Source organism: Theropithecus gelada, chromosome 4 (genome assembly GCF_003255815.1).
Source record: "Theropithecus gelada isolate Dixy chromosome 4, Tgel_1.0, whole genome shotgun sequence".
In the NCBI taxonomy this organism is placed as follows: domain Eukaryota; kingdom Metazoa; phylum Chordata; class Mammalia; order Primates; family Cercopithecidae; genus Theropithecus; species Theropithecus gelada.
Genome location: NC_037671.1, coordinates 25,750,070 through 25,763,456, shown reverse-complemented (window position 1 = coordinate 25,763,456; position 13,387 = coordinate 25,750,070). Strand labels below are relative to the sequence as shown.

The 13,387-nt window shown below is 38.0% G+C and overlaps 1 long non-coding RNA gene across 2 annotated transcripts in view; it reads left to right on the top strand.

Moving 5' to 3' along the window:
- The first annotated feature begins 1,812 nt into the window (after window positions 1-1,812).
- LOC112623449 overlaps window positions 1,813-13,387 on the top strand; it is a 74,873-nt gene continuing 63,298 nt past the window's right edge. The window contains exon 1 of one of the 2 annotated variants that reach the window (XR_003119140.1): window positions 1,813-2,016. This is a non-coding gene — a long non-coding RNA (uncharacterized LOC112623449). The remainder of the gene's footprint in view (window positions 2,017-13,387) is intronic. The other variant, XR_003119139.1, reaches the window with a different exon arrangement.

The following is a 13,387-nucleotide window of genomic DNA, read 5'->3' as shown; positions in this document are numbered from 1 at the left end:
AAAAAATGTTAAATTAGCCAAGTTGGGATTTAAATTCAGTCTGGTTACAAAGTTCATGCTTCTAGTCACCAGGCAAAACAGATTCTTTATACTGATCTCAGGTTCTCACTTTGAAAATATTTGGGTATATGCCAATATGGTGATTTCTAAAGAAGTTAAAAGAATTTCTTACAGGTTAGCCATCGAAATTGTAGTCATGGCTACTACCATAGAATAGATGATAGTCTTCTCTATTCACAATTACTTAATTGTAAAAGGTCTTCAACACATTTCATTTCATTTGACTCACTCAATTATCAAAAGGAATTTATTCCAATTTTGTCACTATCAAAAAGAAAAATAGAAATAAAACCTGAGGCTTAGAGAAGCAAAGTAACATAGATAGTGCATGCAATTGGTAGATGCCTCAGCTGAAACAGTAAGGCCAGTATCCTGATGTCAAGTCTTATACTTTTCCTGGAAACCCCCTAAATTCTCAAAGATCAAGTAACAATCCACAAAGAAAGGGAAGCCTGCTCAGCCTCATTTATACATCTGAATAGCAAGATTGCTGAGAAGCAGAACCTTTAAAATGCAGTATGAATTTAGATCTTGCTTTATTTAAAATAAATTTCATTGTTATACTCCCAATACAACTTCTACTCTTGTATTTGATCTCCTTCTTTGACTGAGAGAGACAGGGCTGGAGTGACAGATAGACAGCTGGGAAGTAGCCCCATCCAGTTTTATGGGTATTCACAGACAAGCCTACATTGCTTAGCAAAGTGACCTATCATAAGTACTTCCAGCAGACAATTGGTTGATAGTCATATCTTTAGTGACACAGCATAGCTTTTGTTTCTTTAGAATACATGGACCGGCACCTACAGAGAGGGGTCATTTAATGGCTTTGCTTCTTGAATATGTCTCTATTTTTAATAAATGCTTAAACCCTACGACACCATTCTTATTCTGCCTCCCTTTAATATGCTCCTGAGAAGGTACTCTGGGTAAGGGGCTTTTGAGCAAAAATAAAATAGAAGGGAAGAAAAGAGTGCATGAAAATAAAGTGTTGAATATTTGGAGAGGGCACATAGCAAAAAAGGAAAGCAAAAATCAGGAAGAAATGTGATATGGAAGCACAAACTGGTAGACAGTGTAGGAAGAAAGGGCAGGACTTCAGATGATTCATATGAGATGGTGTCAAGTCAAAGAAGTGGACAGACGTAAGTCCCTATTCTCTTTTGACTCAATTCTCTGCTTATTGGTACAACCAACTACAGTCAGCTTAAATCTTTGCTGAAACTAAATGGAGACATAGCAACATTTGTTGTGTGAATCTGCGTCTGTAATTTCTGTGACCTGGGCATTCAGGGCAAAAATTGTTCCCATTTTTTTCCACTTCATGCGTCATTTCAGAGCTGTGTAGTCTCTGTGTAGAAGCTGTGGGTGCCAATTTAAATGAGTAGAAAAACAAGAATTGTAAAGCCTGCATTGCCAGCATCTGCTTCTCTCATTTACAACCAGAGAATGAAAGGTAACAAGAGCAACTAAATTTAACAACAGTGGATCCTGTGTTTGCTTAAGTGTCCCGTTTTAACTAAGAAGCAACTGTGTGTGATCCCTTCAGAGAATCAGGTTGCTGGTTGGCAGGCCTCCAGGAGCAGAAACACCTGCACAGTGGAGACGCACGATCCTCTGTGAAGGGTGCCAGCCATGGCCATTCCACATCACATGCTTAGCATCTGACTAAGGATGTCAGTTGTTTTCGAGGGCCAGTTGGTTACAGAAAATAACTACAGCTCTGTTGAGACCCTTTCTCTCTCTGCTTTTCTCTCTGATCTGACTAACCTCTTTCATTCTTTGCCCTATGTTATATGGCTTAGACCAAAGTCTGAGACATTTAACCAATTTATAAATATTAAATGCAGAAGGCATACTCTATCAGTTCCCGGAAACATCAAAGAAGCTGGAAGGGGAATGGAAACTGGATGGCACTTTGTGGAGGTCACTTTGCTGACAGTCAAGTATTCAAGGGTAGGGTTTGTCCCATGGTTTTAAACCATTGCCTTATACAATAAGAGTCTTTTCTATCATTCTTCCAGCTCTTAGCACAAGCCTGGAAGAACGAATGAATGACAACTAACAAATGACTGACAAAGAACTTAATGCTAATTTATGTAAATGTGAGTAGATCTGGACTTTTATTTTGCTTTTATAATTAACTTATTTGATAACTTTCAAAAAGTAGCTTATTCTTAATTACTCTCTGTCTTTATTTCTTCCTTTTGTCTTCATTCTTTTCTTCCTTCTTTCAGTTTTTCTTTTTGTCTTTCCTAAGAATCTGTCTTCTTATACTACATTAAATGGAAGGAAAGAAGAAGGAAATTCTTGGCCTGATAAAATTCTTTCCTTTTTCCTTCCTTCTTTTCTTTCTTCTCTTTAATGTAGTATAAGAAGGCAGATTCTTAGGTCATGAACCTGATTCTGCCTTTAAGAAGAGTTCTTACTTTTTGAAGGCATATTGGGCCACTGGATCCTTACAGACATGCATTTTTTTAAAAAAACTGTGAATTTCCTTGCTAATGGCAATTTACTTTCTCTTCAATTTATTGAACTTCTTCAATTTAAGAAAGAAGATAGCATCATGCTGATTCTTTGCTCTGGATTTAAACTGAAATTATAGCCACCAGAGATCATGAATAAATAATTCTCAAGAAGTTTTAGAGAGTCTTCCAACTATAAACCTGCCTGAGATAAGGATCTAGACAGAACGATACCCAGGAAGATTGCTAAACCCAGCACCCATTGTGAAGCATTAACTGGGTGGCAGTAGAGCTGGCCAATCAGCTATGCATTCTCACATCCTCTATCAAACTGACCTTAAGTATGAGACAGGAACATGGTGCTAGCTATATTGTGTGCCAGACTGACTGAAACGTATTTCTTTCTGGAAAATTCTCAATAGAGAAAGAAAAATTCATCAGATCTGAAAAATAGCTCAATTTACACACCCATTATATTATCTACGTAATTTCAGGTTATTCCTCTAGTTGCAGGTGCTTTCAAAATAAAGGTTAGAGTGCATTCAACCCAAAATGTTATCATTAAACTAATTAAGAATGAAACTTTTAGGCTTAATAAATAAACCTCTCAGCCCATGTAACAGTGAAATTATCCCACATTTTATGAAGAATACAATATTTAAAATTCAAAAGGATCATTTTTATAGTTTTTGGCTGATCTTTGGAAATTATGACAAATTCATGTGACCCCCAAGTTGCATTATCATCCCTCTTGGACATATCTAATTCCATCATCACTGCCACATGACATCTACATTTTCCTCCACTTCCCATCCAATCACTTATTGACTTTTATTGATCCTATTTATTACAACACCATGTTTAATATCATAACATCATAAAACATATGATGAATCAAAATGAGGGAAAAAAATGCCCAAGCATCCTTTTTTTTTTTTTTTTTGAAACACTGGGTGTATTTTCCCTGTGAAAAAAAGAGGTTAGGAAGTTATAGTAGATCTTGTACCGAAACTCAACTCATCATGTTAGTTTCCCAAGAATAATTGGAAAAACTTACATTACCTTCAACTCATCATGTTAGTTTCCTAAGAATAATTGGAAAAACATACACAACCTTACCTTCAACTATTTCCCACTTGGAGAGGGTATTAAAAGGTTAGTTGTATATGATAGGATGGCAAAGAAGTTTAGGTCATAAGGACTGAAACAACAGGAGAGTCATTGTTCCAAATCTCCTTGTCATCTCTCGGATCCAAAGTAAGATTGTATTTAAAAGTTTTAAATATAAGATTAGTGCTAGGAGTTATTTTTTGAACTCAGCAGCTTCTACATCACATGAGTATTTTTCAAGACACATTGGTTCAAGGGATACTTCATTAGAAACACCAATTACCAGAACAATCATGAATATCAGCTATATATTATTATTTTGATGTTTTAACTTTAAACAGTAAGAGGCAAAACCTTTAATTTCTATGGCATTTTCTATTCTGAATAAAATTTGGTAAACTTGGCATCTGGAATACTAATCAGAATATTTGCTATCCATGAAAACAGCAAGTCAGCCATGGAAATGCCTGTCTTATTAACTGTGAAAACTGAAACACAGAAGGAAAATATAATCTGTTTTAAATATATTCTAGCATGCTGAGAAGTGGAATGTATTTGGAAGGTCATAACTGGCATACCTACTTGGTGTTTTCTAGAATACGTTTTAGAATAAACACAGTGCCAAAACGAGGCACCAAAAGAACCAATGACCTGATACTACTGTTTGGAGGGTCTGGAAGAGAGAGATGTAAACACAGTATTTTATATGTATTTCTAGGTGCTAAAGCAATATTTATTTTCTTAAAGAGATTTTCTCCAAAACACATGCAAAAGGGTTACAAGTAAACCTCCTCACTTATATAAGTGTGTAAAATTTTCCACCCTTGAAGCCACAGCACATGTATTTCTAAAAAAGAAATATATATATATTAGGAAACCACTAACACATGTGCATACACTAGGAAAATTGGATTACTTTACTTGACGGAATGAATAGATGCATTTATTTACTTCTGAACGCTTATTCGAATATAAACTTGTAAGAACTGGTCACTTATATTGAGGATGAACAAACAAAAACCTACCAAAAAGGGAGTGGATAGGACCACCGGCCAGGTCAGGTCCTCGTGCAATTGTCTGCCTTAATTGGGGTAATTTATTTTGATTTGTCATCTTAGAGACCTGAAATTGCATAGTGTATTCCTGCCCACTGATTGGCATAGGTATCTTTCTAGTGTGAGTTGTTCTTCTTTTATTAGGATAGAAACCTTGGCGATAATGAAATTTTAGCACAAGTTTTTATAAATATAAGAATTTGAGAAGGATGATGCAATCTTTTTGGTTTATACATCTGAGTTTTCATTGACATAGAAATCATCTAGCAAAGATGACCTCAGGTTTTAACTTTTATAATACTCTATAATACTCCGCTAACGTTAAGTATGAACTGCTACATACCTGTATGACCATTTAAGAGTTCCATTTTATCCACCATAATCATTGAAATATCTTCAGAGCTTTATAATGACATAAACTTAAATTCCTCTGTGAAGGTCGGGAAACGTGTTGTATCTCTACTCGGAAATTTCTGTTTTCTTTTTTTGTGATCATTACTTGTCAGTCTCTTTTTCCCCTTTTGTCCCTTCATCACAGTTATTAATAGACACTCTGCAAATCCATCCCGCCGTGCTCAATCCCTCCTGCCGTGGACAAATATTTGTTCAAGTAATTCATGGAAAAGGAGATGCAAGTGGATGCAAGCATTTCCTTCCCAAAGTTGTGGTGTTTTTTGTTTTTGTTTTTTGTTTTTTGTTTTTTTGAGACGGAGTCTCGCTCTGTCGCCCAGGCTGGAGTGCAGTGTAGCGATCTCGGCTCACTGCAAGCTCCACCTCCCGGGTTCACGCCATTCTCCTGCCTCAGCCTCCCAACTAGCGGGGACTACAGGCGCCGCCACCACGCCCGGCTAATTTTTTGTATTTTTCGTAGAGACGGGGTTTCACCGTTTTAGCAGGATGGTCTCGATCTCCTGACATCGTGATCCTCCCACCTCGGCCTCCCAAAGTGCTGAGATTACAGGTGTGAGCCACCGTGCCCGGCCCCAAAGTTGTGTTTTAGAGGAGCTGAGAGCTTCCCAGGTTAGGAGTAAGGCAATAATACTTTAATGATAGACACAACAAGCACAAGTTAGGAGTAAAAAATTTGCTGGAAAGGAGTTTTTAGAAAACTAAAGTCTAAAATCATAGGGTAATTAACTCGAATTAGTATAGTCAGAGTTACATTATCAGAAGTAAGTCTGAGGCTGGGCTTAGTGGTGCACACCTGAAAATCCAGCACTTTGGGAGGCCAAGGTGGGAGGATCACTTGAGCCCAGGATTCAAGGTGACAGTGAGTCCTAATCATGCCACTGCATTCCAGCCTGGGCAAGAAAGCGAGACTCTGGCTCAGAAAAAAAAAAAAAAAAAAAAAAAGAAGTTTTAGTATATTTGGGGTGCTATAAGAGGGAATGGCTAGGTGGGCACTTAGAAACCAAAGCAACATTTGACAAGGTATATGTTCAGAAAATCAGATAATAAGCTAACTCTAGAAATTTGACTTGTTGAGGTGACAGGGCTAGTGTGGTTAGACCCAACTGAATTCTAGGTTTCCTAATTCCAATCTAGAACTTCCTTTTAAGATCTGCTGTTTTATGACCTCAGTTTTCTATCATGTAGTAGATACCAACACATATTTGACTAAATGGATCATTTTCACTATTCATACACTTATTCTCCACATTGTTCCAGATATGAGGATTTCTCTACACGATGAGTATCCTAAATCATGTATTAGAGGAGGCAAGCCTGTCTCAGTGATTACTTAGAGAGAAATATGTATACATTAATAGTTTTTAAACAGAACACTTACCTCACTGCAAACTGAACTGTACACAAGACAGGAATATATAAAACATACAAAAATAGAGCTTCTATAGTTCAAAAATTAAGTGTGCACAGGACATACACTCCCTTCTATTGGTACTTCCTACAGAACTGTTTTGGCCCTTCTATTTAAGAATAAAGGCCACTGAGGCGTAGGGGCAGCTCACCTAAATCCACATGGGAATTCCAAAGCAGGCATAGGAATTCATGCTCCCTCAGCTTGACTTAGTGTTTCTTCTGGTAATTTATACTGCTTGTATGCAACCCTCCGGATTTAGTGCTCTTGGTTTTTCTTTCTGTCTGCATTCAGTTTTTTAGGTATTTTCAAGCTCTAACACTGATAAGCTACAACAGTGCACTTTCCCACTTAGTATTTTTACCAGTTTTTATTACTATCTCTAAAATCTAGATAATGCTATTACTAACAAACTTTTGGTCAAATATAGAATAAAATAAATACATTTAGCTAACTTTGATCAAAAGTCCAAATGAACATGGCTTAATTAATTACAACAAACGATGGAGCCACAGTCAATTCTGAAAAGAGAAATCGCAGAAAAGCAATTTACTTATAATACTTTATACTTGGTTTCATTGTTTTATAAGATTGAACAGTGACAAAGTTATCTTTTTATAATTAACTAAAAGTTACAATAAGTTGGTGGTTTCCTAATGCAGGATCCACTGGGGGGAAAAAAAAAGTCGGGAGGCTGAGGCAGGAGAATCACTTGAAGCCAGTAGGCGGAGGTTGCAGGGAGCCAAGATTGCACCACTGCACTCCAACCTGGGCAACAGAGCAAGATTCTGTCAAAAAAATTAAAAAAGAAAAAGAAAAAAGCACTCAGACATCTAAAGTGAATTTCAAAGAGAGAAAAGAGAGAAAATCACAGAGTTGGAAAACACGGAAGTTTTAAAACTACAGTAGTAACTAAGACAACATAAAGATCTGGTCTTTTGTTGTTGTTGTTGTTTAAAAACACACTGTTTTTAATTTTTAAAACTAGCCTCCAAAACAGTTCATCTTTACATTTCCAAAATAAAGTTTTAACTAACATTCCCTCACCAAATGAATAAAAATGTAATACCCCAAATAATGTTCAAATTACTATATCTATATAGATATATAGATCTCTCTCCATAGATATATATATAGATATATATCTATATAGAGAGATACATGATAAATATGTAAAAATTATATATGTGTATCTGTATGTTTGTGATAAACTAGATTCTTAGGATAGCAATATAATAATGGTAATATAATTTCCAAAATAACAATACCTATAAAATAAGCTATAAGATATTAAGCACGTTTGCTTAATCATTTAATTTCAAAACAATCCATGAAGGAGTATGATAGAGTATATATACTTTGTATGTATTTTATTTTTTGACTGAAGACTATTGGTGCATACGAAGGTAAATAATATGAATTATTCATTGTGAAGACCTGCCCAAAAGCCTTTTAATGTTGCTGTTGTCACTAGTGTGTGCATGTATGCATGTGTGTGTTTAGGGAAAATTACAGAAAATCCAGAGACATGGAAGACCAGATTCTCCTAAAATCCCACTCCATTAACATCACCACTGCTATGATTTTATTATATTAAATTCCATCTCTTTCTGTATGCATAGAATTATTACAAATAAATAACTGTCCTAATTTGCTTTCATCTAACAGAATCTAGAGACTCAAAGAGAATGAGGACCTTGCTTGAGTGCACACCATTCCTTGGTGGTCTCCCTGGTCCAGTTTCTATTCACATGCCACCCTTCCTCATTCATCCAGGGCCATGTGATTGCAAAGGTACAGGCCCAAGGTTGAGAGTCAGGCATAGAAACATACATGTTAACCTAGACAGCAAGAAAACATTCTGTCAGGATTAGATTTCCTCCCATCCATTAGATATGTCTTTAGTAAATACCAGAAAGAGATGGAACTCAGCTCCCACATGCTTGGAAATGGAGCGTATCTGTCTGCGCTTTTGCCCAACAGTGTGAGTGTAGCCAGGCACAACCTTGGGCCATTACTTCCAAAGACAGCAATACGAAGCCTGCCTGCCCATAACGGAGGCAACATTTTTAAAAAGGCTACTGCTGTGTAAACTGGATATGAGAGCAGGAACATTTTGATTTTTGAAGAAAATAGCTCAGTAAACATTCCATCACATTTCACAGCAAATACGTTCCACCCACTGACAAAAAAACCCCTGGCCTACTCTCCTCTGGGTTACGTTTAGCTTTTCAAACATCAGGTAAAAATAAAAGCAAACATAGCTCTCTTTTTTTCTTCCTTCTTTCTTTGAAATTGCCATATGGCAAAGGTTTCTCTTAATATCTCTTCATAAAACCCAGTAATATTTAACAGAAAAGCAGCTACTCCCACTGCAGGAAAAGGTAAAACTCAATCCACTAAATAATGTGTTCGAACCACGAGGAAAAAAAATGAAGGTTATTACTAGAAAGTCAGGCAAGTCCCTTTGTATTCATTCCAACAGCTGCTTAACCTGAATGGAGGCCAAGTAAGGAAAATTCAGGTAAATATTCCCGTTTAATACAATTACCCAGGGGTCAAAAAGACACTGTGGTTTTTGAGGGTGTGGTGTTACACCTATCCTTAAAAGGCAATTTTTAATATAAAAAGTGAAGCATTTTATTTACAGACCTTAACGTATTTCAGACACACAAAAAGTGTGACAATGTCATGCTTGTGTGACGCTGGAGAATGCGTGGGTAAGTTAAGACCTTCCCCAGGTCCCAACTTTAGTTCCCAGAGAACCCATCAAAATCAGAGGCCTGGCCCCATTTGCTACCACTTTCACCCTTGCCTTTCTAAACCTGCGAGTCCACTTGCAGAACTGAAATTCTAAGTAGCTAAATAATATGTTTCCAAGTGCAGTGACTCAACGTCGATTGTACTGATCATCCATAGCTACTATTTACCCTTCCCTACTCAAAAATCATCCTACTGGCCTATTTAGGAATTGGATTTTGAAGACACATGAAGTGATGTATAAATAAATGTAACAACAGATCTCTTCCACCGCTGCCTCAATACATACAATTTTAGACAACCAAAGCAATCATTACCCAAAAAGGTCTTGTTTCTGGCAGAAAAAAATCAATTTAATTACACAAGATGTGTCTTACGTTTTAATTGTTGTTAAGTATAGTGCCTCATTGACAGTGTCTCCCTGAATCTTAGTTTATGAGCTTTTACATTACTCAGATAACTTGCTGAGGAGAAAGAAAAAAGTTCATCATTTTCCTTAAAAGAACTGAAGAGGCATTGTGCCCAAGTCATTAGAACCCTTGACTGTGCTCATAATGATGAATGCATCATTTTTCTTGCATGAAACTTTGGTAACAAATTGCACAGCCAAGTCTTTTCCAGCACTGTTATTCTGTTTTAAAAAACGCTGACATTTTCTTAAACAGACATAATTTACAATTTTAAGGAGCACAACAGTGCCTTGGTGTTTGAGGGCCAGAAAGCAAACAACACTCCTTTCAGTTAGATGTTTTAAAGGGGAGTCTCGTGCTTAGTGAGTTCACTACAGCTTAAGGCCAGAGACACAGAGCAGAGGGAGAACAGGGCACCACTGCAGCATGTGAAGGTCATGACTAACTGGTCACATTACATTAAGAGTCAGAGCAAGATGGAGGAGCTAGAGGAATGAGAGGGGTGAACAGGACAGCCAAGCCATGCTCAGCACAATACACAGTGAGGCACCACAGTGGTGCTAGTCCCTTGCCCAGATAGAAGTGATCGCAGATTTCTTTCTATCAGACCTATGAGGGAAGCAGCAGTCTCGTGGCTGCTTCTGTACTTAGAATTCCCTCCTTTCTAGCAGGCCCTTCTGTAAATTTCACACAAAGGGAGCCCTGCCAGTGTCCATGTGCCTGGATCAATATCTGCAGCAATGTTCGATTTCCAGTGGGGTCAGCTCAGCCCAAGTAGATAAATAGAAGTCTGTGTAGGATGCTGCAGGTCTGTTGTTTGGATGAGACCATAGAAGCGAAGGTTATGTGTAAAGAATAAAAATACCAAGGTTTTATTTCTATAACCACCTATGTGTTTCAGTGCCCTTGGTAAAGTTTCTCCTCCTGTATTTCCTAATAATCCTTAATTAAATAGCAGTGTCTCATGGCTGGGGAAAATTATTTTTGTGAGGGACTAAGCATAAGTGTGTGTGTGTGTGTGTGCATCTGTGTGTGTCCTTTTTATACACTGAAACTATATATGTATGTATTACGTATTTATAGACGTAGACACAGATATGTGTAGATATATATTTATATGTATATACATGCACATACCTCATACATCTCATTTTCCTATGATAACATTTTTGCCTTTTTCTTGATGTATGTGCGTTATCTAACCTAAGATATCTTCACCAACAGAAGTTCAGAATCCAGGCTGGGCGCAGTGGCTCACGCCTGTAATCCCAGCACTTTGGGAGGCTGAGACGGGCGGATCACGAGGTCAGGAGATCCAGACCATCCTGGCTAACACGGTGAAACCCCCTCTCTACTAAAAATACAAAAAAACTAGCCGGGCGAGGTGGCGGGCGCCTGTAGTCCCAGCTACTCGGGAGGCTGAGGCAGGAGAATGGCGTGAACCCGGGAGGCGGAGCTTGCAGTGAGCCGTGATCGTGCCACCGCACTCCAGCCTGGGCAACGGAGCAAGACTCCCTTTCCAAAAAAAAAAAAAGAAGTTCAGAATCCAGATGATGTTACTCCCATATGAAACGTGACCATTTGCCTGTTTTACAAACAGGATTTAACCTCCTACCTTGCTCCACGCATAACCCAAGACTCATTACACAGATTTCTTCCATGAAATCTCTCATAAATTTTGAAACCCATTAGACCCACAAACACAATTTCAAACCAGTATGATGAGTACAACCAAAATGCAAATGAGGTGAACAAAGCATAGTGTAGAATGATGAAGGGAGTGATTCCCTTTATTCGACAAGTCAGTGAAGACTCCTCCTTGGAGAGAGGCATCTCTTCTGGGTTTGAAAAGATGGGGGAAGATAGTTTACCAGGCAAGCAACGGGAGGAAAATGACTCGAGGCAAAGGAATGGGCAACTGCAAAGGCACAGAGGACTACAGCACTGTGGTGTGTGCCTTGTTCAGGTAGAAGATAATAGAGAAAGGCATCAAGGGGTGGGAAGCCAGGCTAATAAGGAGACTGAAAATAGCCCGTCGCAATGTGCCCCCTGCTATCAGTTAAGCAGCTTGGCTTTTATTCTAGAAAGCGTTACCCAAAGCGTCTCTGTGGAAACTAGTACTATAGATATTGAATAGGTAAAACTTGAAAAAGAAATTCCGTGATTAAATACATGAAGAGAATTCTGGATTGAACTAGTTTATTCAGGCCATTACTGCTCCAAATGAATGCATTTGAAGCCTCCAGGAGGGGATTTCACTACCCAAAATTTTCTAAATCATATTTTGCCATTTATTAACTTGTTGAAGTTTCTCTCTGGTTCCCTGTCCCTTAGGAACCACTGATGTAAGTGCTGGATAGGCAGTGAAATATTTTAAACAGTGGAGCAAGAGAGGCCTTATCAGTCTCCTATTGTGACATTTTTGACATCATTTTCTAATGACAGTAAAGAGACTAATTAAGAGGTTGTTAGTAATTAAGAATAAGGTCCTTATCTAAGGCAGAGGGAATGGAAGCAGAAAGGAAAGAATAATTTCAGAAAATAATAGGTTGTAGAATCATCCTTTCCCAGATCACTGGATGATATATATTTTCTTAGTTATGAATTTTGGATGAAATGAGCTGCAACTTGGAAAACCATAATGTGTTCCTGATGTATCTCAAAGATCAGTGATAAAAATCTACTTATTGTTAGTTTGTGCTTTGTCAACTTTTCTCCTGGAGAAATTGGATTTTTGGCCAAGAAAGTCTATCCCATATTCTTTCTCCAAAAGCAAAGCAGGAAGTAGCTAGAAGGTAGATAAAAGTCAGCCCCAGCCATGGTGGAAAGACCAGAGAGCCTAGACTAGAGGAAATTCTGGAGCTGAGTCCACTGAGTTCACAGAATAAGTCAAGGTCACTCTATTCAAGTGGTTAGCTAAGAAATCTTCTACTGCAGATACACAGTGATCAAAAATTACCAAATTCAGAATGGCGTGTGTTGGGGCTGGGGGTGGTGGTGGAGGGTTCAATGTAAAACCAGAAGTAACCAAGTTGTATACCAAAGAAGGCAAATGGGAGATCAGACCCTCTTCCCTGGGGCAAGAGAGGAAAGGCAGAAAAGGGATTGTATATTTCCTGCACAACATCTTGAGAAAGTGTGAATCTTCTGTCATTTCATATAAATTCCAAATATCTCCCTACATCTTTTAGGTTGGTAAGATTCCTCAAATTAACAAGAACAAGGGATGATCTTTGATTGTAAACTTGGAGGAAGCTGTGGGAATAGAGGTGGAAAAAGTAAAATCTACCAGTATACTTTTAGGAATGCCCATAAAATGAACCCAAGCAAATGATGCTTCTTTCTGTAAATACTGCACACCACATCAAGCTTTTTATTTCTATTTTAACCAAAAATATGGCATAAAACATTCAGAGATCTTAAAGGGAGCTTTCATAAATATATTGCAACTTGATGTGAACCTAGTGTCAGTCAGAAGCCCTGGTCTAGGAGGTACACAGCCCACATCCAGTATTTTGCTATTTTCTTCTGGGATCTCTACACCCTCCCTGCTGCCTAGATGCAACTGTTTGATCTGAGGGCTGTGTGGACACATGAGAGGCATCTAGCTTTCTTTCTCTTCATCTGCCTCTTGCCTGTTAAGATTAGGGGGAATCTGAATTTAAATGAGAATTGTAAAAGTGGCTGAAGCTGGTCCGAGCTGGGGTT